Source organism: Aulostomus chinensis, chromosome 4 (assembly GCF_037954235.1).
Source record: "Aulostomus chinensis isolate RoL2024-O1b breed Wild chromosome 4, RoL_Achi_v1.0, whole genome shotgun sequence".
NCBI classification, from domain to species: Eukaryota; Metazoa; Chordata; class Actinopteri; order Syngnathiformes; family Aulostomidae; genus Aulostomus; species Aulostomus chinensis.
In genome coordinates, this window is record NC_141323.1 from 16,216,311 (window position 1) to 16,240,614 (window position 24,304).

Consider the following 24,304-nt stretch of genomic DNA (forward strand, 5'->3'; position numbering starts at 1 on the left):
TAAATGAATCTTAACTCTGTTTCATGTAACACTGAAGCCATTTATCACCGAATATTGCCACAGAATATTTTCATAGGGCTACTTTGACAAGTCACAGCAAACACAGGCGTTATTAACGACGCTGATGAAGATTTATTTTCTTTGTTGGGTCCAGCGATTTAATTAACGTCATCAATAACACCTGCGGGAGCGTGTACTTCCGCACTGTAAAAGCGGCTCCTTATCAGTCCCACGGTCACGTTTCTATGTTATCATGTGAGTTTAGTTGTTTCGGAAGTGCCACTTACAACGCCGACAAGAAAAAAAAGAAAACCCACCCCAACAACAAGTATGGCACAGGTAAGTGCTGTTTGTATCCATAAAACTGATACAGGTGTTAAACAGCAACTGTTTCATGTTTTTTTTCATGAATATTCACGAGGGTCATTATGAATGCTGTTGTTTTATCTTGACTTCCTTTGGGCCCATTTGTAAAGTGTTCACGAGTGTATGGTATAAGGTTCATATAAAGGTTATCCACACAATTTTAGAGTAACATAACCATACTTTTTTTTTAAAGTGGTCCTGGAGGAGTATTTGATAGATGTGAGGTTTCTTTGGCCTGTAGGTGGGGCTCTGATGCAGTGTTTCAAAGCTAGACACACACACACACGCACACACGCATACACACATACAGAGAGCCCTTTGGATGGAGGGAGGGAGAGGATGCTGCAGCGAGCATAGATGCCTCATCAAAAGGACCCCCCCATACACACACACACACACACACACACACACACACACACACACACACACACACACACACACGTGCAGACGCACCGAAAAAATAAGAAAGAAAAGATTGTACTTCTCTTAAGTGTGTCTATTGCCTAGTCCTGTCCTTAAATAAAACCTCGCATCAACAGAGCTCGATTTAAGTCTTTATCTGAAGTTCTAGAGCCTCAATTGACTACGTAATGACCACGAGGAGTGGGTTTATTATCATATCTCATGAAAACGTTTTTATCCCTGCACCCCCATATTGAGTTGATTACATAATTGGGCTTTTAGAATATTAATTGCATCAATGGGTGAAGGGAAGAGGGGGGGGGGGGTGCACTCTTCCTGAAGCCTGTTAAAAGATCAGCGAAGAACAAAAAAAAAAAAAAAAAGAAAAAAAGCATGCAGATTCTAATCCGATACAACTATGCAAAGTGTCATAATTATGCTGCCTAATCTCGATCTTTATAGGATCCTCTGATTAGATATTCAAATCCGATGATCTGATCATTTCAACCATGTATTATTTGTGTAAATTCCCCCTCTGGTACTGCCAAATCCCGTTCTATTATAAAGCTTCTCCTGGCTGAGGGAACCGTCACCGCATAAAACCTTCATTTAATCTGGTGGTCTTGTTTTCTCGGGTGCGTGAAAGAGTGCAAACTTCCACTGTTATTGGTGATCGACTGACTTATTACGATTCCTAATGTATAATAGTGTTCATTAACACAACCAAATAATATGCTATTGTTGTCATTGACCCCCCCCCCCCCCCACATGAAAAACCGTTTTGTAAAACATCTCCAGTCCAGATCTGTGGAACTCCGAGGCAGGCAGGCGGGCTGTGCATCCCTCTCTCTCCTGCACTCCCTCTCTCTCTTTCGCACTCGCTGCAGCACCCCCCGGCACCTCAGTCGAGCAGGAGCACCGCACTCAGTCACATCTCTACTACACGCACACACTCACACACGCATACACGCACACAGAAGCTCAGCCTCCTGCGGTATCCCATACGGCGCAGCGGCTTTTCCAACGGCATACCAAGTGCTTCCTCGCCGGGGATGGGAGGTGCGGCTCCCGGGTTTCAGAGCGCCGTGGTCGGGTCCTGCTGATCGGGGATGCTTCTGCCGCTGCTTCTGCTGGAAGTCTGCTGCTATTTCTTTCTCATGTGCAGGAAACGCCTTCTAACTCTACCGGGGATTTAAAGTGGACAATCCTCTTGATCAGGATATTCTCATTTTTTTTGGGGAGGGGGGGCAGTAAACGGAGTTGGGGATTGCTTTGGACGTGCCTCTTATCCGCAGTGTCGATGCGGCTGTGGCTGTGATATCTGCATAGATTACAGGTAAGAGAAGAAGAAGCTTGTCACAGTTACAGTTTCTACATTTTTGGGTGAAGCTTGTGGTGACATTCTAGCCAGTTTTATGAAGTGCATGTGTGTGTTTGTTTGTGTGTGTGTGTGTGTGTGTGTGTGTGTGTGTGTGAGAGAGAGAGGTTGCCACTGCAGCAGCCAGGTGACGGGAGGCGTGTTGCACCTGTTCCAGCTGCGCCATGCCCGCTCTGCGCACTCCAACCATTTAGGCGGCTTTCAATCCGAAACAGTCCATTTGGATCCAGGTGGAGTTGAACGACCTGCTATTTCATCTCACTTGGGACCTCGTATCGCTGGAATTCAGTTCGTTTGACGCTCCGTTATCAGTCATGCCCTTCATCCACTGCGATGCGTCCCCAAATAGCGCGTTTGCGTCTCGCAGCGGTTCAACTCTGAAGGTTAAAAACGGAGAAGATCGCCTTCGGGGGAATCCGCGTGGGGTTGTCTTCGGGGATAATCAGAACCGGCATTTAGAGGCGTTTAGACTTCTGAATCGGGATTTCAGTCATGGCTGGTATGACCACAGCAGTACCACAAGACGCGGGTCTGGCGACTGCACGGAACTCCGTGAAACTTGACAGACTGATGTGGAGGGTGGAAATAAACAACCCTTCACTTTTCTTAAAGTTCATCAAGCTTTTTCAAAGCGCGCTCTGCATATTTTATGAACTATTCACGCGTGAAGAAGAATTTCCTGTAGTTTCAGTGGCGCAATCCTCAGCCCTCCCTCTTATTTGACCGTATTTTCAGAGCCATGTGCCGTGTAGATTCGGAGAAAATGCAGAATACCGCGGCTCGTCTCTCCCCGTGTCGCTGCGATCCTTCCCAAAGCTTCCGAAGGGGACCGATGTGGCTCAGATAGGCGCCTCAGGAAGTGCTTGCTTTCTCTGGAGTGGATCTTTATCACCTAGATTTCATTGACCTTTTATTACCCATGTCGGATTTAATTTGTCTTAAAGAGAGAGAGAGACACACACACACACGCACACACACATATATATTCAGAATATTTATTGATATTTTAAGGTCAAAGACGCTTGACTGTAAGACAAACTTTGTGACTTTTATTTAGGCAGGAAGACAAAAGTCAGCTAAGCGGACCATGATTCCTCCCTCACCACGGACTCATTAATATATGTATCTTTGTTATCACTCCCTCCCTCCTTCACGAGGCTAGTCACCCCCTTTTGCTGTAGCACTGCTGCGGGTTATTTCCTGGCGTCTTCATGTGAATGGGAACGTTGTTGCAGCTGATTTCTATGCGTTTAGCAGCGTGGTAGTGCAGCCTCAGCATCAGCCGTATAGTGTGATGATGGAGGTCCTTGACACCCAAAGGCAGCTTTACACTTCTCTCTCTTGCCTGCTCCATTGCTCCTTCCTCCCTCCCTTCCTTCCTCCCTCCCTTCCTTCCTCAACCTCCCTTCCCTCTTTTGCACCTCATGCACAGAAAGCAGCTGCTATGTGGAAAAACGCAGAGCCTTCCACTGAGTGCCTCTGCTGCTCCTCCATCCACCTGCACTCCCCACTTGGGGCTATATATTGGAAAACCCACGAGGGGCAGTGTGGCTTCACAGGCTGATGCAGTGGAGAGATAGTGCAATCATCCATTGTTGGATAACTAAACGATTTAGGAAGAAATGTATGTTCAGGGGTAGGAAAATAACTGGATTTGTTTGCAAGTTTGAGAATCTGCTACAGTCAGAGTCATTAGAAGGTTTCTGTATGGACGGTTGAAGCTGCAGTTTGATTGGTAGTTACTACTAAACTGTCTGTGCCTTCTGAGTTGTTGAGGAAATGCTGCCTTTTGTGAAAGTTAACTACAGGCTGAAAACTACAGTAGCTTTACTGTGTAACTCTGCTAGTGTGTGTGTGTGTGTGTGTGTGTGTGTGTGTGTGGTGAAGGTCTCAAAGGCGAGGGGGGGTATTTGATAATCCTATCTCATTTTGCCTCCTTGTCCTCTCACCAAATTCCAGCTCAGCCTTACAACTATTCATCCTTGCGCTCTCCTCCCCGTCCAGCGGGCTGTCCGTCAAGTCCTGCCTATACGGGATTTGGAGCAGCAGCCTTTATCGGCCTGTAAGCACCTCACACTGACATACTACCCCCTGTCTGTCAGCCAGTGTTACGGTTGCAAGTTTGGACCCAGAGAGCACGGCCTTGTCAATGTTATGGCTAGCTAATGGATAAACTCACACTCCAACCTTGGCACTGAAGACATTAGTTATATTTGGGGGGTGGGGGGTCACTTACAAGAATGAGCTTTGCAATGTGTTCCTGTCAAGGGGTTTAGCTGTGAATGAATATGAATGGGGAGGGGGATCGGAGAACCTTTCTCTCCAGTGATATAAATGCCCAGTAGCAGTGTAGGAAACGGAAGTGTGTGTGTGTGTGTGTGTGTGTGTGTGTGTGTGTGTGGTTGTGAATGAAGCATCTGTGACTGGCCTGGCGAAGCCCTACATGAATACTCCGGTCACAGACACGTATCGTCATGTCTGACTGAATGATGAGTCTGTGGATTGGACCTGAATGGCGCTCTCTGTTTGTTCTCATTCTCTCTCTGTTGCTCTGTTTCACACTTGATGTTTCACACACACACATACACGCCCACGCGCACACACACACACACACACACACACACACACATACACACACCCCTTGAGGCTGTGACAGGACTACCAGACACGGGCGGGTGTCCAACCAGACCTCCTCTGCCTGCCACCAAACACCACTGGGAGAGGATTACACTCTAGATGTTTAGGGGTGCTACTACTATTGTTACTTGTAGTTTTAATATTTCGGAAAGTGATACTGGTGTTTGGTTTATGTTGAACCTGAGTAGTGTTACAGATAGAGCCTGAGCGCTATGTCGGCATTGCCGATAACATCAGCAAAGTTATTTGTTGTCTGACTTTTTTTTTCTGAACCTAATTCAGAAAAAGATGCTTGGGGTAACAAGTATTTAAATCTCACTGAAGAGTTTCACTGTCATTTTGGACGGTGAAGTTTATTTTCTCATCGCTTTGGTGGCATTTTTCTTTCTCTCTGCATGATTACACCAAAAAAACCCCAAAACAACCCAGTTGATTTTCAACAAAAATGGTGGAAGAATCCATTCAAATTTAGGGCAGATTAGTCATAGTGCCACCTGGTGGCAATTGTAGATTGTAGTAGGTTGACTGGATCCATTTGAATTTGATCAGAAATGCATTAAAAACTTGGTGATTGGATATTGTGTTACCGAGGCGAGGTGGCTAATTTTGATATTTCACCATAGAAGAGGAAACTGTAGTGACTGGACTCCACATGGTCTTTTTAAAGACTTCACACTTTCGGTGAGAGTCCCAACCTGAAGACTTACGAGCTCAATTTGAGTCATAGTGGCACCTAGTGGTTATAGGAAGTGATACTTGCATCACATTGCATCATTAGTCTGCTTTTTTCGTGTAAAAATATCCAAATATTGTCAGATTTCACCTCCCTCTTACTCTGTGATTAGCTACTGATGCTGTGTGCAGACAGGCTTGTAACTTTAATTCAGGCTGGTGCAGGGGTCAAAAGTTCACATGTACTGTAAGTTATCCCGCTTCCATGACTTTATCATAAGTTTTGATAAACACAGTTGGCAGATCAATTCCCCCCCCCAAAAAAAGAGTCAAAGATATATTTTGACTGTTAAATGCTGAATTTTGTAACTCCCTGATATTGGTACCCAAACATCCTGTATCAGCTGGGCCCAATTTATTGTCCTTAAGTTAGAGTTGTCTCGTATGTTTACTTGCATATATTTTATCTGGTCTGTGAGGACTTGACCTTGGCGTGTGATGTAAGATTCCAAGTCTATTATATTTTAGATGACACTTCATTAAAAAGAGAGTGAGGCTGAATGGCGTCTTGATGGTCTTGATCTAGATTGCTATTTGGTGGGGGTGCTTCTATGCTACATTAAGAGAATAATTACTTACAAGTATGTCGTTTACCCTTTGGTAATGCACCACAGGGCCGCATATTGATGTTGAAACCTAAAGTGAGGATCTCCAAACAATGGGCCGTACAAATTCAGTGGGGAGGAATCAATGTGCGCCCTGTGCAACGGCAACCTTTGTTCCCCACAGAGTAGTTTACTCAACATATGTGTGGCACCTTCAGAGGCAATGCATACTTGTATGTAAACTATATAGTGTATGTGTGAACATATATCATGCTGTTAAGAACTTCTCTTTTCATCTTGGCAGCCTTGGAGTCCTATTAAGCTGTCACGTGACTTTATAATAGGGCCCAATACATGTACATGCTACTATATCACCTCCTTTTATTTTCTCCCTCCAGCATTCTCTCATGCTTCCTTTCATCTTCTTTCTCAATCCCTCCTTCCCTCTGACTGTTTCTGCCTCCAGCTCCCTCGTCCCATATCTTTCCTCCTCACTCTAAGCTGCCAAGCACAGAACTTTATCTGTTAGTGTGCTGGGTCGGGAAGCAAAAATCCCCACTGTTGTGACATTGGAATGACCTATGTTGGTGCTTCCATGTTGATGTTTTAGATGGCAATCGGGAAGACATGGAAAGGCATCAGCATATCAGTGGGTTTGCCAGAGTGCTGCTTTTGATAAGACCATATTAAATGTTTCTCCCAGGTCTCTATGATTCATATGGAGCCGTGAGTCTGATATATAAACAGCCCTCTTTGATGCAGCGGCAGATGACACGCTGTGCCATATTGGTTCTTATGTTTGTGTGTGCCAAGTCGAGCATGACAAGCAGTAAATTAGTTTTGTTTCAGATGCATGAAATGATGAGAAAATTGCAGACGGTCTTAGGGCATTTTTTTCCCCCCACTCGCTTTCTCTCATTTGCTCCATAAGTCGTCGCAAGGATTAGGCCCCTAATTCTGTTTTCATCCTGCCTGTCTCAAAGAAGCATGGGCTTGCATGCTTAAGTACGTACGTATGCATGCATGCATGCGCACACAATTCATTAATCCATATAAATATTTATCATGTAATATTTATCATGTTACCTGCAACCAGCATAATAACTATGCTCTTTTTTTTATTTCCTGTAATCCATCCTGAGGGAGGGGTTTGTGAAGGCGAGCCGCACCGCTCTGCGCCGCATTTGCATCTGCAGATCAACCTCTAGGACACGAGGAGGTTAACACACATCAGTGACAGTAGCACTCTTGGCACACCACTCTCGTCCTTGCCCTGCTTTTTAACCTTGACGAGTGTTGTACTTGAGAAAATTTGAACTTTTTCAATTTCGTGCTAAACTGTGTCAGGGACTTCTGTTGGAATGTGAGCACTCCAAGCACCACCTCTCAGTAATACAGAGAAAAAGACCACAGGGTTAAAATTTGATCTACACTCTGAGTTCAGACGGTCATGAAAAACCTGGGAAAGTGGTTGGAATGTGAAAATAGTAACCTCCAGGCCTGGAAACTTCATTTTATTTTATTTTTTTTGCCTTGTTTTCTCCCCAAATTAGGACATTGACTGTTTTATTAAGTTCCTGATCTTTGCTCCACCCTCGCTGCTGCCCTGAAAAGTCATTAAAAATGTGCTTCACAAATACCTACCTGGAGTATACATTAATTGTGTACACATTTTTTTTTTGGTTGATTTTTGACACGTTAACATATTTTAGAAGATGCAGCTGAAATGGAAATGTACTGGTAAAAGTGTGCGCGTGAACCCTGCAGACTGATGCCAGCTTTATGTGATATTCTCTATATACCGTCTAATATACAACTAATATGACATCTACAAAATGAGCTGTTAGTGAAACTGATTTGTTCCCACTGAAGTGTAGTTGATTGACAGATGGAGCTTTATAGGAGCTGATCGGAGCAGTGCTGACTCTGAAGTACACTGAGAAATGAGCTGTGCGATGACTATATTTTCCCGTATACTATTGTTTAGGTAGGATCCTCTGTTGGATGACTGGAGGATTTGAAGTTAATGATATGTCTCGCCACTCTTTTCACCCTCTCCACTCTTTCCTGCCCTCTCTCTCACTTCTCATCTGCTCCGAGTGTCATCGGTGTCAGGGGGCATCAGTATGCAGTGTTACCATAGTAATTGTGAAACAGCAGGCTCAGGGAGGACCCCTGCTGTGCTTTTGCCAGAAGGCAGTGGGTAGGGGGAGAATCTACTTTACTGTAATACCCTCCCCTCCCTGTGCCACCCCACCTTCTCCTGGCCCCCTCCCCTCCCCTCCCCTCCGGATATATCATAGTCTAGCAGTATAATGTTGGGGATGTTACGGAGAGATTTAACAGGGCTTACACAGGGGTTTTCATGTTATTCTTTTCTGTGCGCGACTCCCTCTTGAGTTTAGGATTTTGCCTTTTCTTGAGAATTTTCTTTTTTTTTCTCTTCTGTTGATGGGATTTGGAACTGCTCGTATTTGTGCAAATGCAGTCATTGACTCTTAGCCAGGGCCCGACTCTCGCCAAGTACTGTGGAGACGTTTGTTGCTCTCCTGGAATAAAATGTGTTTCAATTGTTATTCTGGCTACACTTCGGACTTTCATCACTGATGGGTATTGATTTTTGATTGCTGTGATTAAAGCTGCCAGGAAAGTGGTGCTCATGCTCGGGCGTGACATTTTTAATGTATTTATTTATTTTTTTTAACACCGAACGTATTTTTCTTTGCTTTTAACGGGTGAATCATCAACCTTGTTTACTCACGCGTGATATCATCCTTCAACGCCGGCATATAAATTTGGTTTTCGCCATCCTTGCTTTCTCGCTCGCATCTTGTGACGATAATTAGGTTTAAGAACAATTTTAAAATGATGCTGATAGCTGATGCAGCCCTGTCATTCTGTTGTTGTAGGGAAGACCGACTGAATCCTTCCACTATAGTGACACGCACTATCCTTACCTGCCACCCACACCACTAACCGTGTTCCTATGGCAACATGATTTGTCAACTGAGAACCCCTCTACAAAAATTATCCTTACTTGGCATTGAAAAATAGCAGCAGGTAGTCAGGAGGTATGATGGGCTGACACTTTAGTGGATCATATGGCAGTAAACAGACTCAGATTCACTTTTGATATTTTTATCTGCGGTGGGAGAAAAGCGGCAATTCTTGATGACATTCTTAGCCATGATTACCATGACTTTTGCTACAGGTTTGATTTCAAGAAGCTCTGCAGGTCTTCTTTCTTTGAAAAACAGTCATGCAGAGTGTTTGTAGTTTGATGCTTATCTGGTGTCCATATGAAATGCTCAAAAAGGTAAAAGGACTAAATTTATATGCACTTTTCTACCTTTATGGCACTCAAACCACCTCAGTCATTTAGATTTTGAGCACAAAACACAACTAAACTGCAACTAATGAATAGTTTTGGTTATTTACGAATCCTACGGTGACTTTATAATTCATTCATTCAAAAAAAGAGAGAAAAATATCAGAGGTATAACACGGCAAAGCAGCAATGCTCATGTTTGTAATTCGGCTAGTATAGAGGGTTGCAGTCTGCTTGTCCTGCAGCTCACATCTGCAGTCCAGAGTGAAGTTTCAGAAATAAAAAAAAACATCCAATGTGAAAGAATCTGTCAGAGCTGTCAGAAATTGCCTCCAAAATCATTGGAAGCAGCCGATTTACAAAAAGGTTGTATTTGGATAAACTGACTTCATACATGGAACTTGAGTTTCTGCTTACTGTTCCACCTTAAAAAAACATTAAAAGTGACATTATTGGGCCCACAGTTAAAGTTACATTAGCTTTACCAGACCCAATACGTCTGAGGCCGGTGACTAAATGCAAGACAGTGTTTGCAGGAGCTTTTGATGGTTAATTTCCTAGGATTTTGGCATTGTTCAGTTTCCAAAATTGTCAATTTAGGCATCGCAGTTGAGATGTCCTATGAATACAAAAATATGCAGAAAATAGAGGGGACTTTTCCAAATAGCATTACAACAGAAAAGATGTCCAGTCTTTAAGGACAAAGCATTTGCATTTCTGCACTGAGAATACCCCCCCCCCCCCCCACACACACACACACACACACACACCACCACCCTGTTTCAGGCTCCCAAACAGAGCACCGGAGGTGCTGTAAACACCAGCACAACTCCAATCCCACATGACAGCATGGGAGAGAAAAGGTGAGCCACTTTGTTGAATTACATCAGGCATCCTCCCTCAGAGTTTTTTCGTCTGTTGGCTCACAAAAAGGCCACCCTCTCTCGCTCGCCCTCTTTCTCGCTGAGTCTACAATTGTAACTGTGGAAAAAGCAAGTTCTGAGAGAGGTTTTTTCACCCCTCCTTCCGCCCTCCCATTTCTTTGTGTCCATCCGTTCTGCATTGTCATGGCACTCCTTCCAGCTGAGCTTTGATTTGGTTGTTCAGGGCCCGCCGGCAAATCTGGCAACCAGATAGTTATACTGTGTGTGTGTGTGTGTGTGTGTGTGCGTGTGTGTGCGTGTGTGTGTTTGTAAGAGGTTTTTCTCCATGTCTCTGGGAAAAGCAATGTGATGAGGTAAAGCCTGCAGAAAATCAAAGTACAAAAACAGCCATGACCAACTGTGGAGAGACGAAAGCAGGGGAGATGGAAAGAGAGGAGGGGGGGCTGGGGGTGTGTGAGAAGAGACGAGTAGTAAGACGCTGGATAACAATTTGCATCCTCTCACTTGCCTCTGTGAACGGCGGCTGGCTAGAAAGCTTGTCTGATATGTTTATGCCATAGGCTTTGAGGGATGGAGTTATAGGCAGAGAGGCCGTTTGAAGGGAGACAAACAGTTTGGAGGGAAGGAGGGGAAGGGGGAAACCATGTAATGGAGTGTAAACCTGTCTGAACTCAGTTTACCCACCTCTTCGTTTGTGAAATGGCTTACCACTTTAGAGGGAAATTGCTTTTTTTTTTCCTCCCCCAAGCAAATCAAACCTCTTCATAATAATTCTCTGAAATTGTAATTGTAGGAAGTCATCACTTTCACTACAGAGAGAGATTGAGACGGCTCTCACAAAAGAGAGAGTTGGAAATCTCAACTGACTTGAGCAAAACGGCGATCTCTCCTCTCTCACCACAACAAAGCCGTACGCAGCATTTGACCCTGAGGACTCCCCCAGGCATGTATGACTAAGATTAAAAAGTAATTACAGTTATGAGTAATAACAATGTTTCTGTAGTGGACAGAGTGATGCCACTTCACCAGCTGGATGTAGACGTGTTCATTTTAACATCACCAGTGGTTTGTATTCACCAGAAAGTGTGAATGAGTCGGTTGCTTCTCCGCAATGATGACGACGTGGATTTATGAGTCTGTGAATCATGAAATCATGGCCCTCATCCCATCAAACTTGGCTCCCCTTCTCCTCCTCCTCCTCCTCCTCCCAGAAACCTGTATGATGTTGATATCAGACTTCTTGTATAAGGCTAAATAAGACAAACGTGTGCATACATATTTAATATTTCTTTCAAGTTTTCGACCCAAACAATAAGTGTGATGGACTACAATCCAAATCCACACTAACTGATGGTAATCTCGCAGTTAAGAGGTTACATTTTCAGTTTTCATTGTTATTCACCAGTCACCAGCTACAGAGCTACATTACTTTTACTGTAAAAATGGATCATTACAGTCAAACACTGCTATTTTACAGCTAAATACAACATCACAGCAATTACTAGGATGGCAATCGTTATATTAAAGCATAGTTTGTAGGGTCAGGGTCGGTAATTTACTGTAATTTTGGTGTGAAAAATAATTTACAAGGAGTTACTGTGAAGTAATACAAGTACTGAAAAGTCATGCTCTATGAATTCACTGTCACTGTCTGGGTATTATGTACACAATAACCACTTTAAAAGTATTACAAATTAGTTTAAATTCAAAACGTGGAGATTTAATACGCCCTTATTCGCCACGATCATGCAATCATTTAACAAAAACAGCAACAATGAATTCTGCACACTAATCTCTTTAAATTAGTTTTCAGAAGCATAACTCAACCTCACTCATGAATTTATATCTATTCTACATATTTCTCTTTCCGCTCCAATCACCGCAATACTTATTCGCGCGGCACAGCATCTGCTGAAGACAGCAGCGTGTCCTTTTCTCTCCCGGCTGCAGTTGGCTGGGAGGAACAGGATTATGAGTGTGTGTATGCTAACTATTCTCCTCAGGAGTAAGATGGACCTGCAAGGCATTTTGTAACACTCTCCTCAGCAATCAATTGAAACCCCAGTTGTTCCAGTGCAGCTGCTCCAGTAGCCAGTAGATCAGACGGTTGTACTGGGCAGCTTCCAGGTGTGAATGTGTGTGTAACTGTGTGGACGTGATCAGGGAGTTCCTGTAAAAGAGAGTATTGCTCTCAGTGAACTCTCCCATAAATAAATAAAGGTTAAAGAAAAAAGAAAGAAAAAAAGGAGAAGAAGAATGATTTATTGATGGCAGAGCTTCTGCTTTTGATTCTGAATCAGACAGTTCCAACATACATACAGCAGGCCTGGACTACTCAGGGGATTCACGGTGCTATTGTCATGTGTGGCTGTTGCATGTGGAGAGGTTGTATGACATCAACGGAGATCTTAAGAATTGGTCAAAAGTTCACATTTTAAGTGTCCAGTAGTTAAAACTATTTTTTTCTCAGCTTTTTTGTGGATTTTAATTCTCATATATGCATTTTTACCATTTTAAACCAAATATTTAAATGAGCACTTGCATATGCACGCACAAGCACCTCAATAAAGGGTGATTTAATGCTGCATTTATATCATTTTTTTAACTTTGCATGTGGAATTTTTCTTATCTACTTTTTAGTTTGATGTTTTATGAATATGTCCTCTCCTGCTATGAGCACTAAATGCTTTTCAAATGATGTTTTTGTATCCATGTGCTGAGATGCTTTAATTGTTACTGCTTCAAGGGCATCACCTCTACTGACCTGCTAGTTTACACATCATTTAACAGCAGTTGAGCTCTTTCCTTTGCAGTAAAGCACAGTAAACGGTGTGGGAGAAATAGATAAGTGCACCTATTGATCAGCTGTTCCTTTATTCCTAATATGCCTCATATTAATGTGTATTATGAACTTAACGTCCGTGGTTTCGTCGTGCATCTGCTACACAAATGCATTGGCAATCATCACTTAAGATTGACATCATCAACATCTTCATAAAAGTCCCCAAAGAGGTTATGGTTGACAGTTACTTGCAATTACTAGCTATTATGGCTTCATGCCAATATTAGTTTCGCTATTCTAGATGCACGTTTCTCATCCAAATGACATAAAGGGGGCAACATGCTTTTGCACATATGTGAGCATATTAGATGTGTGTTTTACAGATAATTGAACTAAACTTGCTCAGTACTAAATAAAAGCACGGACTCTTGACGCTCTGCTTTTTTCATTTGAGGGAAATGACATACTTTTAGGGCTGCACGGTGGTGCAGTGGTCAGCACTGTTGCCTCACAGCAAGAAGGTTCTGGGTTCGAGTCCTGGCTCAGACACGGGATCTTTCTGTGTGGAGTCTGCATGTTCTCCCTGTTCCTGTGTGGGTTCTCTCTGGTACTCCAGCTTCCTCCCACAGTCCAAAGACATCAAGAGGGGACGAGGCTGATTGATTCTCTAAATTGACCGTAGGTGTGACTGTGAGTGTGAATGGTTGTCTGTCTATATGTGTTGGCCCTGTGATGGACTGGCGAACCCCGCCTCTCACCCAAAGGCTGCTGGGATAGGCTCAGTTTTTAGTCTCGTTTTAGTGCTGAAGAACGCCTGTTAAATGTCAGTTAAATTCAAATAAACTAAAATAAACTAAAATCAAATAATATTTAAAGGGGGGGGGGGCACAGACTAGTCAACTGACCTCCTTCCAGCTGTGACGCCAAGAGCTGAGATCTTTAAGACTCTTCCTCATCACCGCTGTGGATTAGAAAGCGACGCGGTAATCCACGCTCTTCTGGTCAAATAAATCAGCCGCTGCTGATGAGGTGCGCAGATGTGCAGATGCGCGCGCGTGTGTGTGTGTGTGTGTGTGTGTGTGTGCGTGCGTGCGTGCGTGCGTGCGTGTGCAAGAGAGAATAGGCTCAGAAAGGATGGATTAATATGACTGTTTTTGTCCAGCAGTTCATTCGTTGTCCGTTTGTCCTGAGCTTAATTTAGCCCACAGAGCAAAGACATCCTTTGACTTTTATGTGTCTCCCACACATTGGACTAAAAAATAAAAAAAATAAAAGCAAAACCTCAAGAGTTTATGGTGAAAATTAACAGCAGTTAAACATTTTATTATAATCAACACAAAGCTTTGTGAATTCTAAAGCTTTCATGTTTAAGAAGTTAATCTCAGAGGTTAAATCTTCTTTAAGAGGAAGATTGGAGAGAATCAGATCAGTGGATTACATCTGTAGTAGAAGGGGGAAAGACGGAAAAATGTACAGATGTGAGAATTTAGCTGTCTGTGTGGCCAATAATTGCAGATGACTAGCTCCATTTGTGACGGGGCAAGTCTGATTCTGTTTTATACTGAGCCAGAATCCCAGACTTTTAGCCAGTAGGTGAGTGTGGAAGAAGCAGTGTAGCAAGTCGTGGTTCACTGCTGACGCCACACAAGCTGTAACCAGTTGGACGTAGCCAGCTATCAGACAGTGGTATCAATGTCTTGGTGACCCGGAGTAAATCAAGCAGTGCTGATGGGATTCAGTGAAAGCTAAAGCTATCATGGAGGGTTATATAGCAACCATGTGCTTGTACACAGATCTGTTTACACTGAAGTTATGCAGTAAGTTGCCAGGTTGTTGTCGGATGACAGTAATTGTGTTGCTCCTGAGTTTAAGATCTGAAAGTGTTCAGAAATCTCAAGCGTCAGTTTAACTCTGCAACATTCTGCATCCTTCCCTGAAGGCTCTGGGCTTGTGTGTACATGTGCATAGGAGAATATTGTGTGTCTGTTCTGCTTTTTTCACAATGGATATTGTGGTATGTTATTGTAGGAAAAGCTGGGCTAGCAGGACATTAAAAAAGCTAGTATCATTAATGATCCTGGTTGCTGTGAGAAATTCTTTGTTACTGGTGACTCACGTGCTGCTGTATTATTTATTTATTTTTGCTTCCCTTCAACCTCCCACGATTGAGGCCGGGTGTCCCAAAACAAACTTCTCCATTCAATCAAACTGTCGCCACCGAACTCGAGGATTGTGCAAACCTTAACTTTTGGTTCTGCTGCACTACTTTTGAGTTTATGGGTTTTAAAGAAGAGAGTTTAGACCTATATTTTGTCTAGTTTAGGGGGAGAGCCCCTCGAGGGAATCAAACACCTCCGCGTTAAACAGCTCGTAGCCACCAAGGTGCTGAAAATGGCAGGTTTGCCAAAGATGTGGATCATGCACTGAAGCAGGCATACTTGTTTGTTTCGGGGAATGGTTGTAAGGATATACAACAAACGTGTCTTTTTTTCTCAGTTTTTGAAGAACAGGGGAATTCTTGCATGGAAGAAAAGTCTCATATACCATACACGGCCTATCCTGGCTTGCCCCTGATGTTATTCAGCAAGACTACTGTTGCAGCATTCTGGGTTTAGCACCCCCCCCCCCCAAACAAACACACTAATTAGGACTCATTCACTAATACAAACAAGCCAGAGCGACTTTTTTTCTAGTTTAGTAGAATGACCACCTGTGCTGATTCAGCACATTAGGGAGAAGTCCAGCTACATAAGATTACTGGACAGGTTAAGGGCGACTGTTGGCCAAGACTCCATCGATCACATAGCCTCCTCCCTCGTCTCCCTGTCCTTGGTCGTGACCTCTTCTCCACACTCTTATATAAACTGTTTATTATGATTTGTGGCCTGAAGTGTTATAATTCCTGATTAATTACCTGCTTCAGTGGCAGTGACACGCTGGGGTTTTGCTGAGCGTGAGAGGCAGTGAAAGCTGGAGAGGAGAATGTGAAGGATGAGCTTGAAAGGATGTCACCTTTGCAGGAAAATATTGTTCGCCACAACTCAAACAGCCTGACTGCGAGAAAATTAAAATCTCAGAGGTCATGCTGTGTTTGTGGACGTACGAGAGGTGCTTGAAAAGTTTGGTTTGGGTAGATGATGCTCCGTTTGACGCTGGACTCAGATCAGTCTCCGAACACTTCACTCATGTAGAGATGGATGACAATCTCTCAGGTTTTGTTGCAAAAGTTACAAAGCACGTTTAAAATAATTACGTACCCGTAACCTACAGATGAATGCCAAGACCTTGATACAGGACAATCACGGGGACCAGACCATGCAATTGCAAGTATGGCATTCGCTGCAGTGAAGATAGAAGAATTTTCCAATAGAGATCGCAGAAGACGCTGCTGCAAAACAGTGGATATGTGTTTTTGAGCCTCTCGGCCCCCACAAGATGACTTAAGTGTGATAATTTGATTTGTTTGGTCTGATAACATTTTGAAAGTCCAAAGAGCCATGAGATTGAATTATTTACCGAAGTCTCTCACCCGCTTACTATATTCTTTAGTGTTGGCCCTCAGAGCTCCAACACCTGTGTTTCATTGATAACAGGAAGATGAGAATTTTCTGCTTCATGGGCCATTGAGTGACTTTGTAGGTACTGAAAGGTGCTGCATCCAGCTCGTCCATGCTGTTAGTGCCGTCCTACCAGCATGTGAGTGCCGGACGACCCAAACTCCCTGTGGTGAAACATATTCAGCACTTAAAAACGAATACAGTCTTTTATCAGGACATGATTCCTCTGTCACGCTGGGCTCCTGCTCTCTCTCCCTGTTCTGAGATGTTTGTTTCGGTATGAGGGACGATTTAGGGCGAGGATCATTTTCGGTGTGCAGCATTTGGGCGCTCTCGTGGTCGTTCCAGCAGCTACCTGGTGTGGGCGGAGATCTTGATTGCAAGACTAGTTTGAGCCATATCCTGCACACGACTGTCACAGATATCGATACTTATTCTGTGCTTAAATGACATAATAAGTCACCTCTTTGTAATTGCCAGCTAATGGGCTATGTTGATGCAACAGTCAAGCTGTAATTCTGATTGACACCAGCCCTTCCATGGCGATTATTGAGCAGCACCGTAAAAAAATCCTGCCCTGAAGGTAACAGACAGCAAAGCCTTTTTAAAACAAAATACACTCACACAAACACACCACACTGATGTGTCTTGTGTTTCAGTGTTTCTCATACTGCAGCAAAACATCCAGTCATTCCAGCTTCAAGCAAACTACAATTCATAATTAATTACTGTGTCGAGAGGAAAAAGGGATACTGGAAACCAGAGATGAGGGTGTGAGGGAAGGAACAGGGGGATAAACTGGGAGAGAGAGTGAAGGAGAGAGAGTGAGGGAGGGGAGCAGAAATTTCAGTCTCAAGAGCTGGAAGGAGGAGAGGCAGAGGGAAGGAAGAGTGGATGGATGGAGAAACGGAGGGAAGACGTGTCAGGACTTAAGATGATGCCAGTCGGCGGCTGATGGAAGCAGGAGCTGATTTGTCTACACAGCCCTGCATTCCTGTCTGCCCGTTAGTGTGGGGAATAAGGGAATTGGAACAGAGAGTGAAATGGAAAACGAGGGAGCTAGGGGCTTTGAATTAGTTCTCAGAAAGCAACTGTCTTTCCACGTTTAAAGAGGGATTCTTGGCTGCGTTTATCGTAATTGCCGCAAAATATCTCCTCTTGGCTTTTTGATGCAGAATGGTTATGTGGCACAACATGGATGTAACTAGGGGGTAGTTGGAGAGATGATAGAGAGGATAGCTGTTTTTGTTAACACAAAATAACTGCTGCTTGTTAAATATAGATTAAAAAGAAATATTAAAGCCCTGCTCCACTCTGCTTGTCACCGCCACAGAATTCTAGAGTGAAAACACTCCTAGAGTCATTGTTTATCCTGCATTGAGTTTCATTTAAACCTTTTTGCTATTGTGTAATTGATGTGAATTAATAAATCACTATTATTAAATGCAGATGAAGCTCCTGATCTGATTAAGGTCCTAACACTCCCTGGTGAGTTCTTTGTGTCTTTGGTGGGATGGAATCCAGAGCTTCATTACATTCACCCTGTAAGTGGCTCTTCCTGGTTGCCATGGTGTGTTCTGTCAAACACAGAGGCCCCTCCCACTCAGGAAGTCAGTTTCTGTCTAACCCAATCAGAGCGAGGCGCTGACGGCAGGCCAACAGGCTCTTCAACAGTCCTCCTAATGACATTAGAGCCTCTCGATCTGCACTGATGATAACGCACTCCACCAATTTCAGTCTGCATCACCCTCTACACACCCATCCCTAGCCAAAGGGTGTGTGTGTGTGTGTGTGTTTGTTTTGTGAGAGAGAGTTTGTCAGAATGTGTGTTTGACTGACCTTACTGTGGAACCAAGGACTGCTGGAGGGCTTCTCTCCTTTAAGGACTCTAGTCATTCCCCACTCCTGGCGCAGCGTAGTCGTGCCACTCATGATAACCAAGGCAGAGTTGATTATTCCTGTATTGACAGTCTGTGGAGGCCTATATATTCAGTAAAATGTTTGAAGCCCAACACACCAAGGAGGATGAGAATCAGATGTAAAATGGAGAAGGAGGAGGAGGAGGAGCAAAACATTGGAACAGATTGAGCGAGGCGAGGAGATGGGCAGATGTCGGCTGTTTCTCTGAGATCCAGAGGGGTTGTCCTGTTGAATCTTTGCCTAGACCCCCCCTTTTAAAATATACTCCAAGAGTGAAATGTAGAAGCAGAAAGAAGCAAAGTGACACAGAAATTATGTTTACACTTGACCCAGTTTCTTTCATGCACCGGCTGGGGGATTATGCGGCGTTCATTTTACATCAGAAGTCAGTCTTGAGGGACATCACACCTGTTCTGACCGCATTCCAGTGGAAGATGCTCACAATGTCTGTTTACAACAAGACTGCACTTGGTTTTATTGTTTTCTTAGTCACTGAATGGCAGGGTCAATCCACAAAACACCCTGTGACAAACAGCCCCATACTGATACTGACACTGCAACAGTCGGTCTCTCGTGCACTTGGAGCGAACCTGTTCCGAGTTGTTTGGATTTCCATTTTGTATTTGGTACAACAAAGTCATTAGCAAACTGTAAGAATTAGTTTTGTTGGAAATTGTCCCTCCACAACAGTTCAGTCACCCTCTCAAGCTGCTGTGAACTACAAAGAACAAAGAAAATGTTCCTTTCAACGTTTTACAGCAGGGGCACGTTTAAAAACTACCTTTTAATAAATAAAGATACTGTATTATTTGTGTTGTGCTGATGATTGTAAACATTGAGTTGATTGTGACATCTGTAGTACACAATGTCAACATCTCCCTGCCTGTCACACACACACACACACACACACACACACACACACACACACACACACACACACACACACACACACACACACACACACACACACACACACACACACACACGCGCGCACAGTGCACAGTACAATCCTGAGGCATTCTTTGTAATATCAACAGCTCTGTGGCGGATTAGACCTCCTAACCCCGATCTAGACAGGGTATCTGGTGACAGTAATCCATGCTGCTAATCCACGTCTTGATGTAAACACCAAGGACACCCCGCCTTCTCTCCCGATCCTCCTCTGTTCATCGTTTTTCTCCCGTTCTGCCACTTTCCTGAGAGGGATGTTTGCCATCTGTTATGTGTATCAGCATGGTTTACTCCAGTCTGATAGGCATGTTAGACCTGATCACTCCAGTGTTACGGAGGTTTATATTTGCCCACAGGTTTACGTGTGTGTGTGTGTGTGTGTGTGTGTGTGTGTGTGTGTAAAGGTGGCACCAATACGTTAACTGTGCATCTTGATTTCTATTTTCTGTGCCTGACTGCTGCAGGGATCATTGCAGTTCTAGATAATGCTCTTGATTCCACCAGGCGCGTGGTCTGGAAGTGGTTCTTCTGTCTGCTCTCTGGAGAATACATACTTAATCCATATATGATGGAAACTGAGTCAAGCTGCACAGAGCGGATGGAGTCATGCAGGAAATTGGACACAGGAAAGAAAGAGAATCAGGCCAATTTTCAAAATAAAACACCCAGCGCAAATCATTTTTCATGGCACTACTTTACGAACATGTCTTCCTAACAGAAATAAAGCTGCAAATCTTTCATTCATTTCATTGCAGGCTGTAGCACAAGGTTGGAAGTAAATTTAAAAAACCCAAAAAGGACATAATTTAAGAACATTGTGCACAAACAGCTCTGCCTCTGAAATGCAATTTGTGCAGTATGAAGCCTCATGGCAGACAGAACAAGACCGCATCATAGGTTCGCTCTTCCTGTGTTGAAACACTCACGTATTACATTCAGATTATTATTGAATCCAGACCTACTGAACGCATACAATACCACAACTGCCATTCATGTTAGTGGTGCATTTAAGTGTGTATGTAGCTCATTTAAGTCTCAGTTTAGCGTGATAGTCCTAGTGTATTAATGTGAGTATGAAGCTTGTTTGTGTGTTAGTTCAGCACTATAATCTTGGTGCATTTATGTGCACATGAAGCATGTTTGTGTATCGGCTTCATACAGAAGTTCTGGTGCATTCATGGGTGTACATACAGTATAATGATTGGGTGTTGGCTTAGCATTGTGTTCCTGGTGCTTTTACAGTATATGTAGGCTTTGTAGCCTGACTGTGCATTAACTTAGCAAGATAGTCCCTGCATTTATGTGTGTGTTCTTAGATTCGGCCTCTAATGGAATATAAGATTGGATTAGTGCCTGTATGTGTGTGTGGTGTTCATGTAGTCAGGGTGGTATTAATGAGTCCTCCTGTGCTCCCTCCCTTGCTGATTGTCTTCCTGCGGGTAGGATCATTGGAGGGTGTATGTTTAGTTGTTGGATCCTTTCTCCTTAGCTACAACTCCGCCACCACCACCAGCAGTCTGACTTGCCAGTGTGTGTTTCGGGGGGGCATTCTTGTTCTGTGCGCTTGCAGGTTTGTAAGCGTTTAAAGCAGAAGTTGAAGTGTGTCCTTGTGTGTTGTGGACTGCATGTTTCTGTGTGTGTGTGTGTGTGTGTGTGTGTGTGTGTGTGTGTGTGTATTTGGGATTCTTTTACTCTCAAAGTGCAGGGACGCTTTTTTCCTCTAGTCCCAGTGTGTGGCTGCGATACACGGTGACGCTCATTCCTCTGATCAGTGCCAGAGCTCAGCAGGGGAGGAGAGTTGGTGGGGGTGGGGGTGGGGGTGGGGGTGTGTGTGGTTGTGGGGGGGTGCACATCTCTGTTGGCTTGTTCTCTCTTCCTTCATCTGCCTCAGTGTCTCTGTCTTTTCTGTCATTCTCTTGCTCACTTGTTGTTGCTCTCTTTGCTGAATCCCAGTCACGTGCTGGTATCATAACACATTTATCTACTACAAGTACTACAAAACTACTACAAGTACACCAGCTACTACATCACAGTGCAACCCCTTTTTTTCTGACTGTTGCTACTCCATCCGTTCCTCCTTTGCTCCATTTGAAGTACACTGTGACCTTCTTGTTGCTGGAGCCTGACATACTCTTCACACCTCCTCATCTACCTATCACCCTTTTTTCTTTTCATAGCTTCACTTTCCTCCTCTGTCTTGTAAATCACTGTGTTTGTCTTTTGCAGTCTGCAGTTGAGTTAATTGTTTTGAATGTGTGAACTCGTGTTTGTCATTTATTCACCTCCATTCACCCTGTGACAGATTACCCACGATAAATTGGCAAAAAAATCTGTTTTTGTCTTTCTGAATGTGGAGGATTATGTGTAATTACCCTACTTCTTACTCATAATCTCCTAATCCCATTTGACTCATAGTGTTTTTATGCATGTGATAGTTATTTTTTGCACATTTTTACACTGTTAAACTGTTTACCAAAGTCAGTGACACTTCTTTATCATTTCTTCAACATAAATGCCCCCTGTTCTTCATTTCATCTTCAACTTTGAACATTCAAAAATTTTGTTGTTGTTTTCTCCCCCAATTATCATGTCTTGCCCCTGCTCTCCATTATGCCATCATCGCCAAAGGAAAATGGCTCCTGACATATCTTTAATAGCTTTGGCTAATAATGTTGTCTCTGAAATGGGCTTTTCAGCATCTGACATACTCAAACAGGCTGATTTGCAGCTTTTTTTTTTTTTTTAAACCAGATAGGCTGTTTTTCTTTTTTTGAATACTGTAAATGTAAGATTTTTTTGTAAACATTTTATACGTCTGTGAATAAATACTAATGACAGTGGTGCCTTTCCACCTGATAAACGTTCACTTAATGAAAATGTATCCCCCTGGCTGGTTAAGAGCATAGAAAAACATGAATTAAGAACGGAACGGAAATTTTGCAATTATTATTATTTTTTTTTTATAACAACTGAGCTCAGTTAAGCACATAAACACAAACACTCGTGTCCCCCCCCCCCAACAGTTCCAGTAACTTTGCAAGTGTGCGTCAGGGACAGGGATATGGTGTTGATCAAGAAGTCATTAGCATTCTTTACTGTAACATCTCCGTCAGCATCACCCATCCCTTCACTACATCACAGCCACTTAGTGCCTATGAGTCTCGTGTAGTGACTCTCTTATTTATTAGTTTACCCTTATGTCATTTATTTATCATCCCAGCTTGCAGGGAAAGGCAGCGTTGGCTAATATTGCCTAATGATGGTTAATGGGAATATTTAAAAGATTTAAGGTTTTTTTTAATGGTTACATGTAATTTGGTTTAAATGTTAGCGGTAAATGTTTTATTGGAAATCGGTCATCTCTTGTCTCTCAACAATTTTAGAATTTTAACTATCTGGTTTTGGGAAGAATGTTGTGGGGAAAAAATAAAATGTCCTGTCAAAAACATTGGCTGTTATTCTTAAAACTTTTTTATAATCTTTTTTAGTCTTTCTGGGGTTTGTATCTTATGTTTCAACCTTGTGCTATGACACTTTTTAAAACAGTTTTTTTTCTATCTCCTTGTGCTATTAATTAATTCCTAGAGCAAACATTTTAGTGCATGACTACCATGTTAGTATCACTAGTAGGTCAAGTTCTTTTATTGCTGTATCAAATGAATTCCTCTCTCCATGGGGATTAATGAAGCTTTATCTAATCTCATCTCCAATGTCCATGGGGCTACACATGTGTGATTGTGCGTTTTGATGTTTAAGTTAATGTGGCAGCTTGCAGCCATGCAGCTACACATTGAAGTCACCGAGCGAAGACTTGCAGCCACCTCTTTTCATAGCTATGTTACCAGAGAAGTTAGTGAAATATCATTTAGTCCAGAAAACATGGTGTCATTGCTTTTTTGGGGGGGGGGGGTTTACTCTCTTTCATTTGTCATAGCAATGCTTTATTATTTTACCACCAATATCACATCTTATTTATTTTAATATGTGTGTATAGTGGCAGGTGAGGGAAAAACATACAACAGGCCAACATGTGGCTGGAGATTAATTTTGCTATATAAATATAGAACCAAGACAAAATCCAATTGACCGTTCATCATAAACAGTGAAAGACAAACTCCAACGCCGCCTGCCTCATCAGAGAGAATAATGGCTGTTCACCAACAGGTTCAGCAGGCTATTGCAGCCCACCACTGCTGATGTAAGACAAAGGGAGAGAACTCAAAACTGAAGCGCTTTTGTTTTGGATGTTAGGAGCATTCATGATGACAGCTGAATGTCGTCCCCCCCCCCCCCCCCCCAATCTTCTTATATTAATAGTAACTGCTAAATAAAGTTGAGTGTCACCCTGTTAGGTGAAGGAGATGAGGGAGCACCGGTGATGTTCCCTGCCTGAGATTAATGTGTGGCTTCCCTTTTTATTTTTAATGGAGCATTAAGGCTCACTGCCATATCAAAGCAGAAGCAGTTACACTACATCCTTTCTGCCTGGCTGATGGGGGGGGGGGGGGGCACAACACAACACAAATATATTTAAATGTAAATGCAAGACGATATCCACTCATATTAGTTTGAATCGGGGCTTTTGAAACAATGCTGTTTTAGGGCTGGTTATAATAGGGATTTAGGGACAGGCATTGGAAATTAGCTAAGGCTCTAAATGCGATGATACTTTCTGTTGGATTGTGCACAGTCCACAGGAGTTGTATCTGTCCTTGTCAAATAAACCCTAAGTAAGTAAGTAATATCACTTCACCGTAGGGCCCATTTATAATAATGTAATTATCATTATTTTGTCAAAAGCCAGTTTCTCCCTTCATTCTTC

The 24,304-nt window shown here is 43.1% G+C and overlaps 1 protein-coding gene across 4 annotated transcripts in view; it reads left to right on the top strand.

Moving 5' to 3' along the window:
- Positions 1-24,304, top strand: part of plxna4 (plexin A4) — a 248,351-nt gene that overhangs the window by 7,192 nt on the left and 216,855 nt on the right. Inside the window, exon 1 of one of the 4 annotated variants that reach the window (XM_086202085.1) lies at positions 279-339. The exons of 1 other annotated variant lie outside the window; for it this stretch is intronic. The gene's annotated coding sequence lies outside the window, so the exon portion shown is untranslated. Of the gene's footprint in view, positions 1-278; positions 340-1,688; positions 2,105-2,246; positions 2,377-24,304 lie in introns of those variants that run through there. 2 more of the 4 variants (XM_086202083.1, XM_086202086.1) reach the window with 2 other exon arrangements.